This window comes from Acomys russatus, chromosome 14 (assembly GCF_903995435.1).
Source record: "Acomys russatus chromosome 14, mAcoRus1.1, whole genome shotgun sequence".
In the NCBI taxonomy this organism is placed as follows: Eukaryota; Metazoa; Chordata; class Mammalia; order Rodentia; family Muridae; genus Acomys; species Acomys russatus.
This window is the reverse complement of record NC_067150.1, coordinates 49,098,654-49,115,508: the sequence shown is the minus strand read 5'-3', so window position 1 is coordinate 49,115,508 and position 16,855 is coordinate 49,098,654. Positions and strand designations below refer to the sequence as shown.

Here is a 16,855-nt window from a genome sequence, read left to right as displayed (position 1 = left end):
ATACAACACGGAACTTCCCTGGGTACAAACCCCAGCATAGGTGTACAACCCGGAACCTCTCTCTGAGCCTCAAGGAACTCACTGAACTTTCCAGCATTAGCTTTCTTGAGGAGCTAAGTTGCTGTGAGAAGTAAATGATAAAGAAGTGCTCAGCACATGACAATTTTCAGTTAATAAGTATACTAGAGGTTTTTCTTAAACATATAATTTCCTCAGTCACCAAAGAAAGCAATATTTTACCTTTATTTTAAAAATAGCGCCTGTGCCATAACTGTCTTTATTAAGATAGAAAATTGTTTTTCAAAGGACTGAACCAGCATGAAACATTTTTCCCTTTTCAGATGATTTATTTTACATACTTATATGTATATAATATTTGTTACGTCTTATTATTTCTTTAACTAAAAAGTATTATTATTTGTGTCTGAGTGTGTGGGTTCATGCTGTTAAAAACAGTGACATCCTGCAATTTGCAGGTAAATGAATGGAACTAGAAAACAATCATCGTGAGTGAGGTAACCTAGACCCAGAAAGACAAACATGAGGGGTGCCTAGGCCAGTTGTCATCGGAGAGGCTTCCTCCAGCAACTGATGGAAACAGATGCAGACACCCACAGCCAAACACTAGGCAGAGCTCAGGGAATCCTGTGGAAGAGGGGGAGGTAGGACTGTAAGAGCCAGAGGGGCCAAGGACACCACAAGAAAACCTACAGAAATCAACTAACCTGGACTCATAGGGGTTCACAGAATTCTGAACCAACAGCTAGGGCTCCTGCATGGGTCTAACCTAGGCCCTCTGCATATAGCTTGGTCTTCTTGTGGGTCTCCTAACAGTGGGAGCAAGAGCTGTCTCTGAATTTTTTTTAAAGATTTTATTCATTTATTTTGTATACAATGTTTTGTCTGCATGTACACCTGCAAGCCAGAAGAAGGCACAAGATGTCATTATAGATGGTTGTGAACCACCATGCAGTTGCTGGGAATTGAACTCAGGGCCTTTGGAACACCAGGCAGTGCTCTTAATCTCTGAGCTATCTCTCCAGCCCCCATGTCTCTGATTTTTTTTTTTTTTTTTTTTTTTTTGCTAGCTTTTAAGGATCCTTTTCCTCCTACTGGTTTACCTTATCCAGCCTTAATATGAGTGGAGGTGTCTAGTCTTACTGTAATGTGCCATGCCATGCTTGGTTGATAGCTATAGGAGGCCCGCCCTTTTCTGAAGAGAGCAGAGGAGGAGTGGATCAAGGATGGACTAGGAGGGGAAACTACTCTTGGGTTGTAATATATGATATACAGATACACCATTTAGTGTTGGTTCTTGAAAATAAAATACTTCTCTTTGTTTTAAAGTGTGTGTGTGTGTGTGTGTGTGTGTGTGTGTGTGTGTGTGTGTGTGTGTGCGCGCACATGAGTGCAGGTGCCCATGGCTCCAGCCTTGGATCCCCTGGAACTGAATTTACAGACAGTTGTGAGACACTATGTAGGTGCTGAGAATTGAATTTCTGGTCCTCTGAAAGATCAGCAAGTCCTCTTAACGTAGGTTTTGATCTTTTTTAAACCTACTTCATTTGGGATTCTTTAATGTCTCTACCTCCCTTCCAATCCACCTACCACAGCGACAGTGGGTGTAGACTATTTTATATTCAGTTCCTTAGGGCTATGCCACTCTTCATTGTCAGGATTTCAACAGCAAACACAGCAGCAGAAACAAGCATCAGTGGGAGCAACAGCAGGGACCAAAAGCAGCCTTTTTGAGGTTTTCTCCAGAGCATTTCTCTCTAGGAGTGTCTCTCTCTAAGAGCTTCTCAAAAGTGAAGCAATGAGCAGCCAAGCGAAGAAAAGAGATGCAAAGTATGCGAACCGATGTCTCTCTGTTTCTTGGTCTCCTATTTATCTCCTCTCAGATAACATCCTTTCAGGATGTTTTCCATCTGACAAAGATAATATGTCCATATGAGTCAGTTCCCAGCTGACAAAAATCATGTGCCCTCTCATGAGTCTGTTTCCAGCAAATAAACAATGCCCTCACATGAGGCAGTTTCACATCCCACATTTGAGATCAAAACAAAAAAATGTTTACATCCACTACATGTCACCCTCACTTTTTTTCTTTCTTTCTTTCTTTCTTTCTTTCTTTTTTTTTTGTTTTGTTTTGTTTTGTTTTGTTTTTTTGTTTTTTCAAGACAAGGTCTCTCTGTGTAACCTTGGCTGTCCTAGACTCACTTTGCAGAACAGGCTGGCCTCAAATTCACAGAGATCTACCGGCCTCTGCCTCCCGAGTGTTGGGATTAAAGGCATGAGCCACCACGCCTGGTCCCCTTTCTGTAAAAAAAAGAAAGCTTTTTTTCTAGCATTAATAAACTATATACAATAAGAATAATTATGAGAATTATCAGTAAAAACTAAAATTACCATGTCCAGTTCATTTGTATTTGATATTCTTGGAAAAAGTATCCCACTATCTATCCTATGCTAGTGCCCAAAGTTCTCCCAAATTACTTTCTTATCATAGCTTACATTTATCAACATAAAAAATCCATGGTTTTAGATCCTAGGCAGCTTAAGCTTAATTGTAGTGAGACTATGACCATCTAGTCCTCAACCTCATCAGAGACCTGAGAAGGAAATATTATCTACTATGTAGGAAGTGCAGGCAAGAAGCTCCCAAAAGTATAGACATGACAGAGACATTTGACTGCCTGGACAGTCACCAAAGGTTTCTCTTTGTTGTAGGGGCATCTAAACTTCAGCATACTGGCCCAGAATATCTGACAGAGTTTTCTGTGAATCAGGAATTTTGAAGGTCTGGCCTATTTTGTCTCTGTAAAATTGGGCAGTCAGTTTCCTGGTGTCATGCTTGTTCACAGTTTGAACAGTCAGCCTGCTATCAGCAGTCAAGATAAACACAGTTTTTTGGTTTTTTTGTTTTTTTTGTCCTGTGGCTGTTTTGTCACTTTGTTTCTTTGATGCCCATCATCTTCATTGAAGTAGAACGGAAGTGCTGCCAGGAGCAGATGTCAGAAAATCTCTTTATTATTAAAACATCTTTAAATGCCATATCCAGTAGATCTCCAAAGTATTTGAAGACTGTCTATTTAGCAGTATATAGTACATAACTATATCTATCTATCTATCTATCTATCTATCTATCTATCTATCTGTCTATCTATCTATCTATATCTAAATAGACAAACATTGCTTGTTTCTAGCTATGTACTATCCACTTAACCTTGAAAACATATACAAGAGACTAAATAAAGCTTATTTCTGTAATGAACTAAAATAGTATTTAACAAGACTACAGTTAAAATTGTTTATTGGGTGGCTAACTACTAACTTGCATCTCGAATCACCCTAAAGAGTTTGCAATAACTAGAACTTTACATCACATTTTCAAATGAGTTTCATATGTATAATACATTAAGCAAAATTTGAACAAGATCTTAAATTTCTATCAATATACAATACCAATGTAAAGTATTTGAGGCTAATATATTCAATAACCTATCTTTTGTCCTATACTCCTATACCCCCCTTTTTCTTTTTATCATTCCCCTTTTTTCTGCTTTCCCCTAACACTAGATAGGATAGAAAAATAAGAGAAAAAAAAAGTATAAAGGGGAGAAAGAAGAGATTCTTGAATCTAACCTTTACTAATTTATAAACAACCCCCCTAGACAATAGCAGACATCCATAACCCACCAAAAGCAACCACTCCGCCTATTGGATATGGGGATGGTCTGTCCTTAATATTACTTTTTGCTGTCTGAGGGTAAAAACGTTTTTGGGTACTCTTCAAAATTTAAGATATTGGCCAATCGCTGGAAGAGCAAGATGGGTCCTTTTCTGTCCAGTCTCTGTGGGATCAATCATTTGGGCTAGCCCTTTTGAAGTTAATCTGCATGCAAGTTCTTGAGGAAACAGTAGTTGAGGCAGTCTGTAGGCTGAATCACCTGGGCTGCTTGCCTTGTCTTCATTGTTTTTTGTTTTGTTTTGTTTTGTTGTTTTTCGAGATAGGGTTTCTGTGTGTAGTCTTGGCTGTCCTGGACTCGCTTTGTAGACCAGGCTGGCCTCTAACTCACAGAAATTCACCAGCTTCTGCCTCCCCAGTGCTGGAATTAAAGGGGTGCGCCACCAGGCCTGGCTGTCTTCATTGTTATCTAATCTTTTGCTCTGAAAATAAACAAACTTTTAAAAGTATTAGTATTTATTATGCAAAGTGCACAAATCAGCTAAAGATAATTTTCTGCTCTATGTTTGAGCCAGTGAAAGGCATCTATCAACTATATAAGTCTGTTTAAGTGTAATCTAAATCTCTATCCATGCTATATGAAAGAATGGCATGTCATAACAACCATGTAGCCAATAAGATTCAGTTGCCATCTGAAGACATTCATGTCTCAGATAGTAGGAGGTCTTCCCTGGTCAAATCAAATCTTTGTAAGTTTTGTTGGTAATTATAAATTTTTTCATTCCCTGTAGATACATAAATATAACCACATTCCCATCTCAAAACTATTGCAAGTTTTCATTCTAATACCAACACATCCTTATAGTTTATTGGTTGACCTAGTTCTTCAGTTTTTTTCTATAACCCAATGTCTCTCTGATGTTATTGTTCCTTTTTCACTAAGATTAAGAAAATTTAGAGTTAACAAAACATTATTTAGTCTGTCTGTGGGGGGTGTTTAACCGTTCCTTTTTGTTTAATAAACATCTCTTTAAAGGTACAATTAGCTCTTTCTACAACTGCTTGTCCTGTAGGATTTTGTGGTATATCACTAATGTGCTTTATATTATAATATGCAAATAATTGCTTCATCTTACTGGATATATATGTGGGAACATTGTCAGTTCTAATTTGTGCAGGTAGCCCCTTAATTGCCATCATTTCCAATAAATGTGTAATTACACAATCAGTCTTTTCAGACCTTAAAACAGTTGCCCATTGAAACCTGAGTATGTATCAATGATATGGTGTACAAACCTTTGTTTTCCAAATTCGGCAAAATGAAACATCCATCTACCAGATTTCATTTTTTTGGGTACCCCTAGAATTACCTCCTCCAGGTAATAATATTTGGTTATACGGAAAACATGTAGGACATTGTTTTATTATTTCTTTGGTTTGTTTCCAAGTAATAGAGAATGTTTTCTTTAAATCTTACTGTTAATATGATGTTTTTCATGAAATGTAGAAACTTCTAACATATTTTCTATTAGTAATTGGTCATTTTCCTCATTTTATTGTGTCAATGGACCTAGCAACCCTGTATGTGGCCAAATATGAGTAATGTAAAATGGATAGTTTCTATTTATGGTGGCCTGTTGCAATTGCATAAATAACAAAGTAAATTCTGAGTTATCAAGAGTAAATTCAGGGGCTGGAGAGGTTAAGAGCACTGACTGTTCTTCCAGAGGTCCTGAGTTCAATTCCCAGAAACCACAACCATCTAAATTGTGATCTGGTGACCTCTTCCAGCATGCAGGTCTACATGCAGGCAGAGCATTGTATACATAATAATAAATAACTAAATTAAAAAAGAGCAAATTCAGCCATTTGTATATGCAAAACAACTCTTCTGTATATTGAGAGTCAGCAATTATATTAAGAGATTCAGGAACATCTAATAATATCATAAGGAATGCATACAATTCTGATTTTTTAATTTTTGATTACCTTGCTTATTTTGTCTGACTTATAAACTGCCATTCCCATCTTGTTTGCATCAGTATAGAAGGTTGGTGCCTCTGGAATTGGTGTTCTCTTTACAATACATGGAAGAATCCAGTTAGTTTCTTTTTATAAACTGTATACAATTGCTTTCTAGATATTTATTATTAATTTCTCCCAAGTAGTTACTACAAGTTCTTTTGCCAATCTTCATTGATTACTCACAATGATATAATTTTAGCATTAGTACGGGGCACTACGATTTCAGCCAGGTTTGTTCCTGAGAATTGATGCAGTTTTATCTTATCTTTTATAATTAATTCAGAAATCTTTTCTATGTATGTCTTCAATTTTTTACTTTGTTTATGCTCTAAGAAAATCCACTCCATAAAACTATCTTCATTTTGCCCAGTAGGAGAATGAGTTGAAGACAAAATAACCAAAATATAATCAAGTATAGGGTCAATTCAATCCACATATGCATCTTGTAGTCTTTGTTCTACAAGAATTAACTCTTTCTCTGCTTCAGCTGTTAGACATCTTAGAATGTTTAAATCTGAATTTCCTTGTAATGTTTGAAACAAACAACTTAACTCATAAGTAGCTAATCCAATTGTAGGCCTCAGCCAGTTAATATCTCCTGTTAAGTTTTGAAAATCATTACGAGTTTGCAGCTGGTCTCTATAGATCTGCACCTTTTCTGGTCAAATTTTTGTTGACTTGTTTTATAGCCCAAATAGCTAATTGAATCTCCACTTTGAATTTTTTTCTGAAGCAGTCTTTAATCCCCAGCATGGCAGAATTCTTTGTGTTTCCTTAAACATTTTCTCTGTGGTATCTGTGTCAGAATCAGCCAACAAGATATCATCCATGTAATGGTAAATGATAGATTGAGGAAATTGCCTATGAATTATTTTTTAATGGTGGTCACACAAAATATTGACATAAAGTTGGACTATTTAACATTCCCTGTGGAAATACAATTCCACTGGTATCTCTTTATTGGACCACTGTTGTTCTTTACTTTTTCCTATCCTGCTCATGAAAGGGAATTTTGAAAAAATAATCTTTTTTTTTTTTTTTTTTAAGATTTTTTATTTATTATGTATACAGCATTCTGCCTGTAGGCCAGAAGAGAGCACCAGATTTCATTACAGATGGTTCTGAGCCACCACATGGTTGCTGGGAATTGAACTCATGACCTTTGGAAGAACAGTCAGCGCTCTTAACCTCTAAGCTATCTCTCCAGCCCCCGAAAAAATAATCTTTTAAGTCAACTATTTTTTTAAGCTGTAACCCAAGTAATAAGGTAAAGAAGGAACAGAATTCCAGGGTTTAAAGGATCCATTGTTTGAATTTGAATTATTCTATTCACCGTTCTTACCATCCTCCATTTTCCTGATTTCTTTTTTAGAACAAACACAGGAGAATTCCATGGGCTGGTAGACTCTTCTATATGTTGAACCTCTAACTGTGCTTGCACCAGTGGCTCAAGTGCTTGCAGTTTTTCCTTTGTTATGGGCCACTGTTCTTGCCACAGAGGTCTGTTTGGTATCCATTTTAGGGGTTGGTATTTCAGCCATTACTCCTCTTATCAATTTGGAAACTCAATCCCAAGACAATGAGCACAGCTTGTGATTTTTCTGTTTGTTTGTTTGTTTGTTGAGACAGAGTTTCTCTGTGTAATATCCCTGGCTGTCCTGGACCCCTTGTAGACCAGGTTGGCCTCAAACTCAAAGAGACCCACCTGCCTCTGCCTCCTGAGCGCTGGGCTCGAAGTCGTGCGCCACCGTGTTGGGCCATGATTGTTCTTGATTACATGTATCAATACTTTCCCGAGGAGCATCTATCATTTCGCCCCTAATTTCATCATTGGCTGTCTCTGGGATTGCAGGAATATTAATGTGATTGCCCCATTGTTATAAAAGTTCCCTTCCCCATAAATTTTTGGGTATGTCAGCTACATAGTGCCTCAACTTCCCTGTTTGCCTTTCTGGTCCCACACATTTAATCTATTGTACACCTTTACCAATTCCTATAAGCCATGTATAAGCCTTCTAAAGTTGCCAATTTCAAGACTTTGGGAAAGTATAGTGACATTGGCTCTTGTATCTACCAAACCTTCTGTTTCAACACCATTCATTTGTACCAGTAATTTGGATCTATGATCGTTAACCATTGTTTTCTGGAACACATGTTTTTCAGTATTCTGAAATGCACCTGTTTTTCTATTCTGGAGCAGCTTTGCCCTTGATGTAAGAAAACAGTAACAGCTGAGCAATTCTATCCCCTGCATTAATTTGCATCTCCTTTTTTTATATATGCCATGATTTTAATTTCTTCCTGACAACCCCATCTATGATACCTGGATGTACAATAATCCCTGAGAAGTTAGTCCACTTCTTCCCAAGATTATTCCTGCTGTTTTTTGAAGGTAAAGGACCATAAACACCAGTGGTTATCTTGTGACATTTAGCTTTTAGTGATAGTAATAAGAGATCCAAAGCTGCACTGCCTTCAGTAGCATGCATAATATCAGTAATACCTAGTTTTGGTCTTCCTGCCTGTTTTTTGTTTGTTTGTTTCTTTGTTTGTTTTGAGACATGGTTTCTCTGTGTAGCCGTGGCTGTCCTGGACTCACTTTGTAGACTAGGCTGGCCTTGAACTCACAGCGATCCACCAGCCTCTGCCTCCTGAGTACTAGGATTAAAGGTGTGTGTCACCACCACCCACCATCTTTGATTTTGTAAAAATCTACTTTATTTGTGGTCCTTTAATGTCTCTACCTCCCTTCCAAGCTGCTTACTGTAGATAGCAGAGAAAGAAGGTTAGTAGCGACAGTAGGTGTAGACTATTTTATACTCAGTTCCTTGGGGCTATGCCACTCTTCATTGTCAGGACACTGACAACAGCAAACACAGCAGCAGGGACAAACATCAGTGGGAGCAGCCTCTCTGAAGTTTTCTCCAGAGCATTTCTCTCTAGGAGCTTCTCAAAGCGAAGCAATGAGCAGCCAAGCCATGTGAAGCAATGCAAAGTATGTGAACTGATGTTTCTCTGTTTCTTGTGTTCCTATTTATCTCCTCTCAGAGTCTGTACCAGGACGTTTTCCAACTGGCATATACCATGGTCCCGCAAGAGGCAATTCCCAACTGACAGAGGTCATGTTCCTCTCATGAGTCTTGTTTCCAGCAAACAAACATCACACACCCTCATACAAGGTGGTTTCACATCCCACACTTGGGATCAAAACAAAAACATGGTTACATCCACTACACTTAATCTCTGAGACCTCTTTCTGGCCCTGAAAATAAAAGTTGAAGGTGAATGGAAAGCTTAAGCCCATGTAGGTATTTGTGGACACATTTATACAAATTGGTTAAACCTGCGATTCTCCCAGCCAGCCTCAGAGACAGGCTCACCTCAGCTTGAGCACCTTTTTTTCTTAGACTCACCAACACTTCAATGGCCTCTGTTTATCAGGGCTCTGTTTGATTGGGGCAGAGTTATGAGACCAGCTATTTTGTTCTAGGACAGATGGCGTGAGCTGCTTCCTAGCGCCTTTTGGCTCTGGCAGTCTGTGGGACCACCATGCTCCAGGCATGAAAATCTAGATGAATGTTGCAAAAACAGCTTTCAATTAAATATCAAGGATAGTGAAGCAATACAAAGTTGTTGCTGTAAAGTTTTTATTACATTTTATTTACTTATTTGCAAGTGAAGCTGTTGGGATAATCTTTTTGTGAACTGTATAAAGGTTGTTTTTGTATTATTCAAATGTACCAGAGGCGAGCTGAGTACTATCTGCAAATCAGTGTTATTATTTTTATGAAGTGTTGCCTGTCTCGGTGTTTTGTAAACACACTTTCCTAACCCTCTGATTGTTTAATAAAGAGCTAGTGCTCTATAGGTGAGGCAGAAGAGAAAAGGTAGGATATCTGGGCAGAGATAGGAATTCTCGGAAAAAATCAGGTGCAGGGGTTTGCCCATCCTGACACAGAGGAAGTCAGACTTACCGGGACCGAGGAAAGGAAACAGTCCATTAGCAAACGTGGCTACAATAAACGGGTTAATTAAATTATAATAATTAAGCTATAATAAATTATAGTTGTCTCTGTGTCATTATTGGGAACTGGCAGATTGAGACAGTCCAGTGATGTGAAACTGTATTCCGCTTCTCACTTGTGGAGTTCAGAAGACAACTTGTAGGAGTTGGTTGTCTTCTTAAATATGGGTTCCAGAGATGAAACTCAGGCCATTGGGCTTGACAGCAAAAGCCCTTATGGCTGAGCCATCTCTCCAGCCCTGACACACTACAATGGCTCACAGGAAGATTGTGCAATGGCATGATCCGGGGCTTTGTTTTTGACTATTAACTATTCTTCTCCCTGAGGTCTGCTTGCTGTCTTTTATGAGCAGACATTCACGTACCCCAAATATTGCTGTGTAATGTTGCCTCCCTGATTGGCTGAATCAGGGAGGCACCTGGGCAAGGCAGAAGTGAGGGGCAGAGCTAAGGCTAGCAGGATCATGAGAGGAGACAGGGAGGAGAAAAAAGAAGAATGCTGCCATAGGTTAACACAGAGAGAGGCGCATGGCTGGATTGATGTGAATGGAGGAAAGCAGCCCAGATGGAAAGCATAAGCAAGTATTTATGAAATTATGGATAGGACGTAGCCCAGATAGAAATTGTTAGAGCAATTGGCATGGGTTATGGGGTCTGGGAGGTAAGGGCAGTTTAGGAGGGTTAATGTCTGTCCAGCCTCAGGTAAAATAAGGCTTATCTAAAATCTATCAGGTGTCTGTGTCTTTTATTGATATGGATGCAGGTTAATAATAAATAACCACTATAATAAGTATAGGCATTTAATAATAAAATTAAAGCCTATGACTTTATGCAACAAGATTGATTCATATTAAGATTTGCCTTTGCTTGCCATGCAGGTCTGACTTCTTCTATTCTCAGATAGAAGATAATAAGGTTGAATTACTTTATCAGAATGTTGGTAAGCCTCAGAGGAAAGCTTGGAAAGGACTTTGGCATGAAAGAGTGTGCATAAAGGAAAAAAAAAAGCAGGGGAATGTTGGTTTGCTCATGGTCAGGGATCATCACTGACCAGTGCCACCACTAACACACACACACACACACACACACACACACACACTTTTTTAAAAAAAGATTTTATTTATTTTAGGTATATGAGTGCTCTGTCTTCATTCGCACATCTGAAGGATTCAGATTCCATTAGAAATGGTTGTGAGCCACCATGTGGTTGCTGGGAATTGAACTTGGGACCTCTGGAAGAGCAGCCAGTGCTCTTAACCAGTGAGCCATCTCTCCAGTGCCCCTCGCCCTTTTGAAATGAGGTCTCATTTCTGTACCCCAGCCAAGTTGCCCTGGAGTTTACTATGTAGCACATACTAGCCTCACACTCACAGCAATCCCTTTGCCTTAGCCTCCCTCTAGTACTGCAATTACAGGCATAGGCTCCTAAGCCTGACAGGAGTTGTCACTTGGAAAAGGTTTTCAAAGGCTAGCTTTGGCTCTCAGTAAGTAGGCACTAGTATTTTCCCCAAATTGAGTGGTTGGTGCCTGCTTTATCACACAGGCAGGTCACCAAACACCAAATATCAAATGGCTAATTTAAATTCTAAACAGTTCTTTGAAGGAGAAGACTGTAGGATGGCATTTTAGAAGCCCAATCAAACTGCAGATAATACTATTGAGACTCCACCACACACACATGGAGCCTCTGTTGAATGTGTTAACTAGATAAACACCTTTTAGAAGCCCCTTCTATCACATTCTTTCTCTTCACTCGCTACCAGTAATACTACTTTCTCAGCAGAGGTTTAACACATGCCATCAAAGGCTCCTGAGGGCATCCCTTGATCTCTTAAGGAGAAGAAACCTTTATCTTTTATTTACATTTTAAATTTCTGTGATGGTTAAAGGTACAGTAACTTCACAACAGTCTTTTCCGGTCTCACCAGGGCAATTAATACCAGAAATATCCCTTGAGGACCAAGTCAAGCTGAGGATGCAGTAACTACTAATTTCAAAGGCAATGCATTGTATATGTCTTCTGGGTCCCCAAATTGACACCAACACATATTGTACTTTTGTCTTTCAGTTAAAGCACTTTATGCTCATTAACATATCCAAACCACTCTCATTGCTATTCTTGTGCTTTGGAGCCATTACTAAGTTATTGTATTTTTGTCTTTCGGTTAAAGGAAGTACTTTATAGGCTGGAGAGATGGCTCAGAGGTCAAGAGCACCATCTGCTCTTCCAAAGGTCCCAAGTTCAATTCCCAGCAACCATATGATGGCTCACAAACATCTGTAATGAGATCTGGTGCCTTCTTGTGGCAGGCAGGCAAAATACTGTATACGTAATAAATAAGTCTAAAAAACATTAAAATAAATAAATATATAAATCTTTTAAAAATGAAGTACTTTATGCTCATTGGCATATGCAAACCACCATCATCACTATTCTTATGCTTTGGAACAATTACAAAGTAAAATTGTGGTTCTTTGAACACAACACTATATGATCCTACGACAGTAAATCTGGGGTAGCTACTGGGTAGTATATGCAGCATGGATGCACTTGACAAAAAGGATGAGTCGTATGCTAGATGGAGAGGGGCAAGATCCTGTAAGATTTCACCATTCTATTCAAAAGAATAATGAAAAACTCTCTTGCAATGTTTATTTCTAAAATTTTCCCTTTATAATTTTGGGTCCAGACCAATCATTAACAACTAAAACCACGAATAAGAAAGTCACAGATGAAGAGGACAACTGTGATAAAATCAAGGAGAATTATTCAGTGATATGTGAGATATGTGATGTGTCAGATCATTCTTCATATGTATTCCCTATGCAATTTTTGCTGTTGTTGCAAGTAGGCAGAACGGTAAGAAATTTGATTGGAAGGTATCAGACCACAGTCCAACAATAGAGTTGCGTGAGAGGAGTTCTAAGTTCTTGTGAGAAAACTCCAAGAAAATAAGACAAGAGTCTTGTGACCTCAATGTCTTCAAAAACATGGAATTGTTCTTGAGATGTGTTTTAGTGTCCCTCCCAGATGTTGCTGATAAGAGCGAGTCTACTTCAGATTATTCATTAAAATTAAATATTGTTATTTGTTGATATGCCTCTATGAAAAATATGGCCTTGCCTTGTGTAGCCTATCCTTGTGATTATATACTCAGGTGAGTTTCTTTATCTTCAGGGTATAAATTGTCTGATGTGCTGCATAAAGTTGAGTTTTGCATGATATATTAATCTGCTTCTTTGTTTGTTTGTTTGTTTTTCAAGACAGGGTTTCTCTGTGTAGCCTTGGCCATCCTGGACTCACTTTGTAGACCAGGCTGGCCCCGAACTCACAGCAATCCACCTGCCTCTGCCTCCCGAGTGCTGGGATTAAAGGCGTGTGCCACCACTCCCGGCTCAATCTGCCTCGTTTTTTAGACTCCATTCTCCGCCTTTAGAGTGATAAACAGGAGGAGAAAAAATTAATGGGAGAACTTAATGTAACTGGGCCAAATACATGAGGATAAGAGGATGCCTGCTGCTCTGTTCCTCCAGTGCTTAGCAGTTCCAAGAAGAGGATCACAAAATCCATCCTGACCGATGCAAAAAAATACTTCCTTTATCATTTTGTTGCTGCTGCTGCTGCAGAATAACCCATCTAAAAATTTCCTGGTTTAACCATAAGACAATAAATGATTTTTATTTTTCTTTAGTCTGGGAGTTTGGTGGGGAATTCTGGTCTCAGCTCAACTGGGCCTGGATGGTCTAGAATGACGTGATTCTCGTGCCTAGTGGTCCACAAGCTATTGGCTCTAAGGAACCACATTTGAATATGGAGCAACTGACTAATATCAGACGGAGTGACATCCTTGTACTGTTGGCCATCAGGTCAGTTGGGAGTTATTTATGTGACAGTAGGGGAATGCCCAGTAACAAGAGAAGGGTGTCCGCTATTATCATGGTTCATGCATCTCTTCACATTACATTTGCCAAGACCTCATTTCTAAGATAAGGGAAAAGAGCAGTTTTCTGTCTCAGCTACTGACACCATCAGGGTTGCAGTCCTGGGCTCACTACTATGACCTGAAGAGGAGCTAAAACCAAAGAGCTTGGCAAGAAGTTATGTCTTCCTAGGGTCCTGCAGGCTGTGTGACAGAATCTAGGCCTTGATCTCAAGAGCAATGGGAAGCCATAAAAAGGAAAAAACAAAGATCAATTGCTTGGATTTTGAAGAGAATAGCAGTACTTCAAGTTGGTTGTTGTTGTTTTAACTTTTAATTGGTGTGTGTGTGTGTGTGTGTGTGTTTCACATCATGGACCCCAGTCCTGCTCATCTTCCTGTTCCCTCATATCCACCCTTCATTCACCTTTGCAACACCCAAAAAAAAGTAGAAACACCAAAAAAAAAAAAAAAAAAAAAAAAAAAAAAAAAAAAAACCAACCCCAAAATCATAGAAAAGATCTCATTGTGGAAGCGATAGTCTGTCACAATGTGTCCCACAGTATATCCCTCTGTCCATACATCTTCAGTTGCAAAGGTTCATAGAGATCTCTGGCTTCTGTGACACCATCAATATTGGATCCTCACCAGGCCTCCTCCTGGTTATCCTGTTGATTCCCTACATCATGGAGATGCTGCAGTTTTGGATCAGCAGGACTGGCCCTATCACGCCTCCCAGTCATTTGCAGAGGCCTGGGTTTGGGCCTGGACGGTAGCTGAGCTGATCACCAGGTTGCGCTCTCCAGTACGGCTCCAGCTAAGCCACCCAATGCAGTCACCAGGCAGGAGGCAGGGTCAGCTCTCTTGCTCTGATGCCCTCGGGGTGGGGCTGGTTCACCCTTGGCTTTGCCACCAGGACTAGCTCCACTGTGTCGCCCAGGTGAGGTCCAGGGCCCAATCTTCTGAGTGCTACAGCCAGTGAGGGGGGCAGAGCTATTTCTCCTGCTCTCGTGCTCTCTGGGGTCAGCTCTCTGGACTACCAAAGGTATTGGGGGAAGAGGGCATCACTCCAACACCCACGCCACCTCACAGTGGACAAGTGACAGAGTCAACTCTCTCATTCTTGCCATCAGGGCTGACTCACCTGCATCCCCTCAACCAGGGCCAGCACTACTGTGCTGCAGCCAGCAAAGGACAAGGCCAGCTCACCCACTCTCATGACCCCAGGGCCAGCTCTCCCGATTGTCTCAGGTGGTGAGGGGTGACAGGGTGGAGGACATCACCCCTTCATCCACGCCACCTCACGGCAGATGAGTGGCGGGGCCAGCTTTCCTATACTCTCGCCCTCTGGACTGGTTCACCTGCACCCCTACCACCAGGGTCAGCTCTGCTGTGCTGTCCAGGTGATGTGCAGGGCTGGCTCTCCCAACTGCTGCAGCTGATGAGGGGCAGGACCACTCTCTCCCACTCATGACCCTGTGGGCAGGTTTCCCAACTGCCAGAGGTAGAGAGGGGCAGGAGTGGGGGAGCACCTCCACATCCATGCCACCCCACTGCAGACAAGTGATGGGGTTAGCGCTCCCATACTCTGTCCTGGCACCAGCTCACGCACCCCCAGGGCCAGGTCCACTGCTTCCTGCTCAGGGCCTGCTCAGAAGTACTGCTACCAGCTGTTGAGAGGTGGGGCCATGTCTCCAAAGCACTGAAGCCAGTGAGGGGCAGGCCAGTTCTGCTCATCTCCTGGACATCCATGTGATCTGGTGGCTGTCCCAACAAAGGATGTTGTTGGGGGATGCTCTGATGTATTTTGATGCTAATTAATAAAAAGCCATCTCACCTGCGCAGGGCAAAGAAGAGATAGGTGTGGCTAAGGTTCCCAGGTTTAGAAGAAGAAGACACCCAAGGACATGGTCCCAAGAAGGAAGGGGGCCGGCCTCGCCTTCATGGGCTAGATGAAAGAGAAACACATGGCTGGCGTGGATGGAGATTTGGCCCAGATGAAGAACATTAGAAAATATTTGGTATTATGAATGGGAGATAGCTTGATAGAAGTTATTAGAAGCAGATGGCATGGGACTAGGACAGGTATGGGATACCTGCCCCACTATGGGAAGTAGTTTAGAGAATTAATATTTGCCCTGCCCCAGGTTAACTAAGGCCATTTTAAAATATAACAAGTGTCTGTGTCTTAATTGACTGCTAGCCAGGCATACTGAAAAATACTAATAAAACAGATAATTTAAAAAGAACAGGATGTCTTTATGTTCTCTAGCTGCAATATGAGCCATGGACACTGACCCTGACCCCTGCAGCTGCATAGCCATGGACTCAGACATGGTCCTCAGCAGCAACTCCGGCTAGGACCTCATCACGGCCCTAGGTGGCAGGGCTGGCCTCTCCACCCTTGAGTCTCCAGTTGCAACTCTCTTTATAATGCTCAACCTGTTTCACTTCTCTTTCTCTCCCATCTGAGAACCACTGACTCTCACATTGTGGTGGCTCCTGCAGCAAACTGGCCATGAGGCTGGTGGGCCCCTGGGTGACATCCTCCGTCTGGCAGCAATGTGTGGCATGGTGGCAAATGGGTGTCTAGGGTCCACCTGTGTCTAAGGCTGCATGGTGGTAGGTGGGGCTCTGGGTACCTATGGCTGCCTGTGCTGTGTGGGGCAGAGGGCAGGTCTGTGAGTGTATTTCCCTGCCTGTACCACATGGAAAGGCAAACTGCAGGTCTCTCTATCTTCCTGCATTGCCTGGATTTCATTTTATTTTTATGAGTTTTAGGCATAAAATAGCTTTGGCCACCAATCTAAGCACCAAGCTAGAATGAACAAAGGACTGCTGTTTGCTTTGCCCCTGATATAAGAAGACTACCACCAACAAGGTGTCTCTTTGCCTATTGCCAGGGTGGAATAATTCTAAGTTTTGACAGGCATATTAATGAAATATAACGCTTTAGTCAGGATGTTGGGTTAAGGGAAAAGGTTGGGTTGGGGGGGGGGGGCGGAGGCTGGAGAGATGGCTCAGAGGTTAAGAGCACTGTCTGTTCTTCCAAAGCTCCAGAGTTCCATTCCCAGAACCACATGGTGGCTCACAACCATCTACACTGAGATCTGGTGCCCTCTTCTGGCATACAGGCAGAATACTGTATAAATAATAAATAAATACATCTTAAAAGGAAAAAGAAAAAAAATGGGCATAC

General features: G+C 41.0%; 1 non-coding gene across 1 annotated transcript; it reads right to left on the bottom strand.

The window, feature by feature from the left end:
- Nucleotides 1–16,424: 16,424 nt before the first annotated feature.
- Nucleotides 16,425–16,566, bottom strand: LOC127198804 (small nucleolar RNA SNORA48). Its single transcript, XR_007831851.1, has one exon. It is a non-coding gene; the product is annotated as a small nucleolar RNA SNORA48 (small nucleolar RNA).
- Nucleotides 16,567–16,855: the final 289 nt, after the last annotated feature.